The sequence below is a fragment of the Lissotriton helveticus genome, chromosome 4_2 (assembly GCF_964261635.1).
Source record: "Lissotriton helveticus chromosome 4_2, aLisHel1.1, whole genome shotgun sequence".
NCBI lineage: Eukaryota > Metazoa > Chordata > Amphibia > Caudata > Salamandridae > Lissotriton > Lissotriton helveticus.
In genome coordinates, this window is record NC_136064.1 from 71,243,923 (window position 1) to 71,251,422 (window position 7,500).

Here is a 7,500-nt window from a genome sequence, read left to right on the forward strand (position 1 = left end):
GTGGTTCTCTGCCATGGGGACCAGATAGGCTATGCCTGGGTAACACCTCCCTAGGCCACCCGTGGCTTCCTTCCGCCAGGCCGACGGCATGTCAAATTGCCCAGGATGGGCTCCATGGCTCTTGGGCAGTCGTCCCCTGGGCGCCCGGGGCTCCATCCACCCCGGCGGCATGGAAAAGTGCCCAGGACGGGCTCCATGCGTCTCGGGCATTCGTCCCCCGGGCGTCCGGGGCTCCATCCAGGCTGACGGTATGGCAGAGTGCCCGGGTCGGGCTCCATGGTTTTCACGGTGGTCCTCCCCTGGGTGTCTGGGGGCTCCAGGCCGAAGGCATGGAAAAGTGCCCAGGACGGGCTCCATGCGTCCCGGGCATTCGTCCCCCGGGCGTCCGGGGCTCAATCCAGGCTGACGGTATAGCAGAGTGCCCGGGTCGGGCTCCATGGTTTTCACGGTGGTCCTCCCCTGGGTGTCTGGGGGCTCCAGGCCGAAGGCATGGAAAAGTGCCCAGGACGGGCTCCATGCGTCCCGGGCATTCGTCCCGGGACGGGGACGGGGACAGGGACAGGGTCGGGAGAGTCCAGGCGGCTTCACTTCCGTGTCCAGCCATCTGATCGCCCAGATTCCCTCGGCCATCTGGTCGCCCGGATCCCCTCGGGCATCTGGTCGCCCGCAACGCTTTCCTATAAGGGCGACCAGATGGCCGAACTTCCCTGGAAGTCCCGATGAGGTGCCATTCGCCGCCCGGATCCCAGCGAGGGCTCCAGGAGGTCGGGTACATTCGCGCCTTGGGTCCCCTCTGTCACCTCGCGTGCACAGATTACAAGAAAAGGGGGTAATTTTCCTCCGGATTACTAGGGAGAAGGGTACGCCCGGACACCCCTCCAAGGCTGGTGGTTCTCTGCCATGGGGACCAGATGGGCTATGCCTGGGCAACACCTCCCTAGGCCACCCGGGGCTTCCTTCCTCCAGGCCAACCGCATGTCAAATTGCCCAGGACGGGCTCCATGGCTCTTGGGCAGTCGTCCCCTGGGCGCCCGGGGCTCCATCCACCCCGGCGGCATGGAAAAGTGCCCAGGACGGGCTCCATGCGTCTCGGGCATTCGTCCCCCGGGCGTCCGGGGCTCCATCCAGGCTGACGGTATGGCAGAGTGCCCGGGTCGGGCTCCATGGTTTTCACGGTGGTCCTCCCCTGGGTGTCTGGGGGCTCCAGGCCGAAGGCATGGAAAAGTGCCCAGGACGGGCTCCATGCGTCCCGGGCATTCGTCCCCCGGGCGTCCGGGGCTCAATCCAGGCTGACGGTATAGCAGAGTGCCCGGGTCGGGCTCCATGGTTTTCACGGTGGTCCTCCCCTGGGTGTCTGGGGGCTCCAGGCCGAAGGCATGGAAAAGTGCCCAGGACGGGCTCCATGCGTCCCGGGCATTCGTCCCGGGACGGGGACGGGGACAGGGACAGGGTCGGGAGAGTCCAGGCGGCTTCACTTCCGTGTCCAGCCATCTGATCGCCCAGATTCCCTCGGCCATCTGGTCGCCCGGATCCCCTCGGGCATCTGGTCGCCCGCAACGCTTTCCTATAAGGGCGACCAGATGGCCGAACTTCCCTGGAAGTCCCGATGAGGTGCCATTCGCCGCCCGGATCCCAGCGAGGGCTCCAGGAGGTCGGGTACATTCGCGCCTTGGGTCCCCTCTGTCACCTCGCGTGCACAGATTACAAGAAAAGGGGGTAATTTTCCTCCGGATTACTAGGGAGAAGGGTACGCCCGGACACCCCTCCGAGGCTGGCGGTTCTCTGCCATGGGGACCAGATGGGCTATGCCTGGGCAACACCTCCCTAGGCCACCCGGGGCTTCCTTCCTCCAGGCCAACCGCATGTCAAATTGCCCAGGACGGGCTCCATGGCTCCTGGGCAGTCGTCACCCGGGCGTCCGGGGCTCCATCCAGGCTGACGGCATGGAAAAGTGCCCAGGACAGGCTCCATGCGTCCCGGGCATTCATCCCCCGGGCGTCCGGGGCTCCATCCAGGCTGACGGCATGGCAGAGTGCCCGGGTCGTGATCCATGGTTTCCAGGGATGTCCTCCCCTGGGTGTCTGGGGGCTCCAGGCCGAATGCATGGAAAAGTGCCCAGGACGGGCTCCATGCGTCCCGGGCATTCGTCCCCTGGGCGTCCGGGGCTCCATCTAGGCTGACGGTATGGCAGAGTGCCCGGGTCGGGCTCCATGGTTTTCACGGTGGCCCTCCCCTGGGTGTCTGGGGGCTCCAGGCCGAAGGCACGGAAAAGTGCCCAGGACGGGCTCCATGCGTCCCGGTCACTCGTACCCCGGACGTCCGGGGCTCCATCCAGGCTGACGGCATGGCAGCGTGCCCGGGTCGGGCTCCATGGGTCCTGGGCGTCCGGGGCTCCCACCTCCAGGCAGACGGCATGTCAAAGTGCCCAGGACGGGCTCCATGAGTCTGGGACAGTCCTCCCCCGGGCGTCTGGGACACCCGTCTCCATGAGGCCAACGGCATAGGCAAAGTACCCAGGACGGGCTCCATGGGTCCCGGGCAGACCTCTCCCCGGGCATCCGGGGCTCCCACCTCCAGGCCGACGGAATGTCAAAGTACCCAGGACGGGCTCCATGGGTCCCGGGCAGCTTCCCCCGGGCGTCCGGGGCACCCACCTCCAGGCCGACGGCATGTCAAAGTACCCAGGACGGGCTCCACGGGTCCCGGGCATTCCTCCCCCCAGGTCGTCCGGGCCCTAGAGCTCCGGTGGTCCAACCTGCGCCTGAGGCCCAGCCGGGGTCCAAGAGCCCTGCCTTGCGTGGGCAGGAAGTCAGGAACCCTACCGCGAAGGCTTGGGATGGATGGGGAGCTGGGAGTCCTTTCGATCCCGGCCATCTGGTCGCCCGCGATGCTTTCCAATGGGGCGACCAGATGGCTGGGCTTCCCTGGAAGTCCCGATGAGGTGCCATTCGCCTCCCGGATCCCAGCTAGGGCTCCATGAGGTCGGGTTCTTTTACGCCTTGGGTCCCCTCTGTCACCTCGCGTGCACGGATTGCAAGAAAGGGGGGTAATTTCCCTCCGGATTACTAGGGGCAGGGTACGCCCGGACACCTCTCCAGGGCTGGTGGTTCTCTGCCCGGGGGACCAGATAAGATATGCCTGGGCAACACCTCCCCCGGGCGTCTGGGGGCTCCATTCTCCGGGCCAACGGCATGGCTCAATGCCCAGGACGGGCTCCACGTGTCCCGGACAGACCGCCCCTGGGCGTCCGGGGCACCCATCTCCAGGAGGCCAATGGGATGGCAAAGTACCCGGGAAGGGCTCCACGGGTCCCGGGCAGCCTTCCCCCGGGCGTCCGGGGCTCCCACCTCCAGGCCGACGGCATGTCACACTGCCCAGGACGGGCTCCATGGGCCCCGGACAGACCTCCCCCCGGGCGTCCGGGGCACCCATCTCCAGGAGGCCAACGGGATGGCAAAGTACCCGGGAAGGGCTCCACGGGTCTCGGGCAGCCTTCCCCCGGGCGTCCGGGGCTCCCACCTCCAGGCCGACGGCATGTCACACTGCCCAGGACGGGCTCCATGGGCCCCGGACAGACCTCCCCCGGGCGTCCGGGGCACCCATCTCCAGGAGGCCAACGGGATGGCAGAGTAACCGGGAAGGGCTCCACGGGTCCCGGGCAGCCTTCCCCCGGGCGTCCGGGGCTCCCACCTCCAGGCCGACGGCATGTCACACTGCCCAGGACGGGCTCCATGGGCCCCGGACAGACCTCCCCCGGGCGTCCGGGGCACCCATCTCCAGGAGGCCAACGGGATGGCAGAGTAACCGGGAAGGGCTCCATGGGTCCCGGGCAGCCCTCCCCCGGGCGTCCGGGGCTCCCACCTCCAGGCCGACGGCATGTCACACTGCCCAGGACGGGCTCCATGGGCCCCGGACAGACCTCCCCCGGGCGTCCGGGGCACCCATCTCCAGGAGGCCAACGGGATGGCAGAGTAACCGGGAAGGGCTCCATGGGTCCCGGGCAGCCCTCCCCCGGGCGTCCGGGGCTCCCACCTCCAGGACGAAGGCATGTCAAAGTGCCCAGGGCGGGCTCCACGGGCCCCGGGCAGCCCTCCCCCCGGGCGTTCGGGGCACACATCTCCAGGAGGCCAACGGCATTGGCAAAGTACCCGGGAAGGGCTCCACGGGTCCCGACCAGGCTTCCCACGGGCGTCCCGGGCACCCTCCTCCAGGCCGACGGCATGTCAAAGTGTCCAGGACGGGCTCCATGGGTCCCGGGCAGCCCGCTCCCGGGCTCCCACCTCCAGGCCGACGGCATGTCAAAGAGCCCAGGACGGGATCCATGGGTCCCGGGCAGCTTCCCCCGGGCGTCCGGGGCACCCACCTCCAGGCCGACGGCATGTCAAAGAGCCCAGGACGGGATCCACGGGTACCGGGCAGTCCTCCCCCGGGCGTCCGGGGCTCCCATCTCCAGGCCAACGGCATGGCTCAATGCCCAGGACGGGCTCCATGGGTCCCGCGCAGGCCTCCCCCGGACGCGTCCGGGGCAACCATCTCCATGAGGCCAACGGCATTGGCAAAGTACCCGGGAAGGGCTCCACGGGTCCCTGGCAGGCCTCCCCCGGGCGTCCAGGGCACCCACCTCCAGGCCGACGGCATGTAAAAGTGCCCAGGACCAGTTCCACGGGTCCCGGGCAGTCCTCCCCCGGGCGTCCGGGGCTCCCTTCCCCGGGCCAAAGCATTCCAGAGTGCCCAGGACGGGCTCCACGGGTCCCGGGCGTCCAGGGCTCCCTTCCCCGGGCCAACGGCTTGTCAGAGTGCCCAGGACGGGCTACGGGCCCCGGGCGTCCGGGGCACCCTTCCCCGGGCCAGCGGCATGTCAGAGTGCCCAGGACGAGTTCCACGGGACCCGGACGTCCGGGGCTCCCTTCCCCGGGCCAACGGCATACAGGAGTGCCCAGGACGGGCTCCACGGGTCCCGGTCGTCTGGGGCTCCCTTCCCCGGGCCAACAGCTTGTCAGAGTGCCCAGGACGGGCTCCACGGGTCCCGGGCAGTCCTCCCCCCGGGCCAACAGCAGGTCAGAGTGCCCAGGACGGGCTCCACGGGTCCCGGGCAGCTCCATGCCCAAACCCATTTGAAAACCCGCCGCAGCGAAGGGGTTATAGGCGGCCATCTATTCGAATGCACAAATGCATGCTGTGACATCGCATTCCTTTACAGCGAGATGCCTTGGCATCGCAAGTCAGTAGATCAACTTGATCTAGAGGACACACAAACTAAAGGCATAATACAATCTATTTTTCAAACTCCAACCTGCGCAACAGGAGGGAAAGTGTTGATATACTAGCCCCTTCAGTGCTAACGACGGCTCCTGCTCGTCACGATTCCAGTAGGGAAGGTGTTGGTACATTCCTTATGTTGGAGCGCCATCTAGAGCAAGTCCGGTAGATAATGTGTTTGCAATAGTAGCGCGCAATGCTTTCCAATGGGGCGACCAGATTGCCGGGCTGACATGGAAGGCCTGAGGTCCAGGGGAGGGCGGCCTCCCCATCCCGGGCGCTGTCCTTGGTCCTGCTGCGTGGCAGGGTGCCCGGGACGGGGTCCTGGAGGGCCCGGGGAGGCTTCCCCTGCGCCTCCGGGCTTGGGAGCCCAGGCTGGGTCCAGGGGCCCGGCCGGGCCCCGGGTCGGGTGCCACGGCCCTGGGCCCTGTCTCCCAGCCTGCCGCACTGCCAAGGGCCCGGAAAGGGGTTCCGGTGTGCCCGGGGAGCCTCCCCTTGCTTGGCTGGGTTCAGGAGCAGTGGCTAGGGCCCCTGAGGGCCCGGGGAGGGCGGCCTCCCCACCCCGGGCTCTGTCCTTGGTCCTGCTGCGTGGCAGGGTGCCCGGGACGGGGTCCGGAGGGACCGGGGAGGCGTCCCATGCACCTCCGGGCTTGGGAGCCCCGGCTGCGTCCAGGGGCCCGGCCGGGCCCCGGGTCGGTTTCTCCGGCCCTGGGCCCTGTCTCCCAGCCTGCCGCACTGCCAAGGGCCCGGGAAGGGGTTCCGATGTGCCCGGGGAGCCTCCCCTTGCTTGGCTGGGTTCAGGAGCAGTGGCTAGGGCCCCTGAGGGCCCGGGGAGGGCGGCCTCCCCACCCCGGGCTCTGTCCTTGGTCCTGCTGCGTGGCAGGGTGCCCGGGACGGGGTCCGGAGGGACCGGGGAGGCGTCCCATGCACCTCCGGGCTTGGGAGCCCCGGCTGCGTCCAGGGGCCCGGCCGGGCCCCGGGTCGGTTTCTCCGGCCCTGGGCCCTGTCTCCCAGCCTGCCGCACTGCCAAGGGCCCGGGAAGGGGTTCCGGTGTGCCCGGGGAGCCTCCCCTTGCTTGGCGGGGTTCAGGAGCAGTGGCTAGGGCCCCTGAGGGCCCGGGGAGGGTGGCCTCCCCACCCCGGGCTCTGTCCTTGGTCCTGCTGCGTGGCAGGGTGCCCGGGACGGGGTCCGGAGGGACCGGGGAGGCGTCCCATGCACCTCCGGGCTTGGGAGCCCCGGCTGCGTCCAGGGGCCCGGCCGGGCCCCGGGTCGGTTTCTCCGGCCCTGGGCCCTGTCTCCCAGCGTGCCGCACTGCCAAGGGCCCGGGAAGGGGTTCCGATGTGCCCGGGGAGCCTCCCCTTGCTTGGCTGGGTTCAGGAGCAGTGGCTAGGGCCCCTGAGGGCCCGGGGAGGGCGGCCTCCCCACCCCGGGCTCTGTCCTTGGTCCTGCTGCGTGGCAGGGTGCCCGGGACGGGGTCCGGAGGGACCGGGGAGGCGTCCCATGCACCTCCGGGCTTGGGAGCCCCGGCTGCGTCCAGGGGCCCGGCCGGGCCCCGGGTTGGTTTCTCCGGCCCTGGGCCCTGTCTCCCAGCCTGCCGCACTGCCAAGGGCCCGGGAAGGGGTTCCGGTGTGCCCGGGGAGCCTCCCCTTGCTTGGCTGGGTTCAGGAGCAGTGGCTAGGGCCCCTGAGGGCCCGGGGAGGGCGGCCTCCCCACCCCGGGCTCTGTCCTTGGTCCTGCTGCGTGGCAGGGTGCCCGGGACGGGGTCCGGAGGGACCGGGGAGGCGTCCCATGCGCCTCCGGGCTTGGGAGCCCCGGCTGGGTCCAGGGGCCCGGGCGGGCCCCGGGTCGGGTGCTCAGGCCCTGGGCCCTGTCTCCCAGCCTGCCGCACTGCCAAGGGCCCGGAAAGGGGTTCCGATGTGCCCGGGGAGCCTCCCCTTGCTTGTCTGTGTTCAGGAGCTCCATCCGGGGCCCCTGAGGGCCCCGGGGAGGGTGGCCTCCCCACCCCGGGCTCCGTCCTGGGTCCTGCCGCGGGGCAGGGTGCCCGGGACGGGGTCCGGCGGGCCCGGGGAGGCTTCCCCTGTGCCTCCGGGCCTGGGAGCCCCGGCTGGGTCCAGGGGCCCGGTCGGGGCCCCGGGTCGGGCGCTCCGGCCCTGGGCCCGGTCCCCCGGGCTGCCGCTCCACCCAGGGCCCAGGACAGGGGTCCGTCGGTCCCTTGCAGGCCTCCCCTGCTTGTCAAGGTGT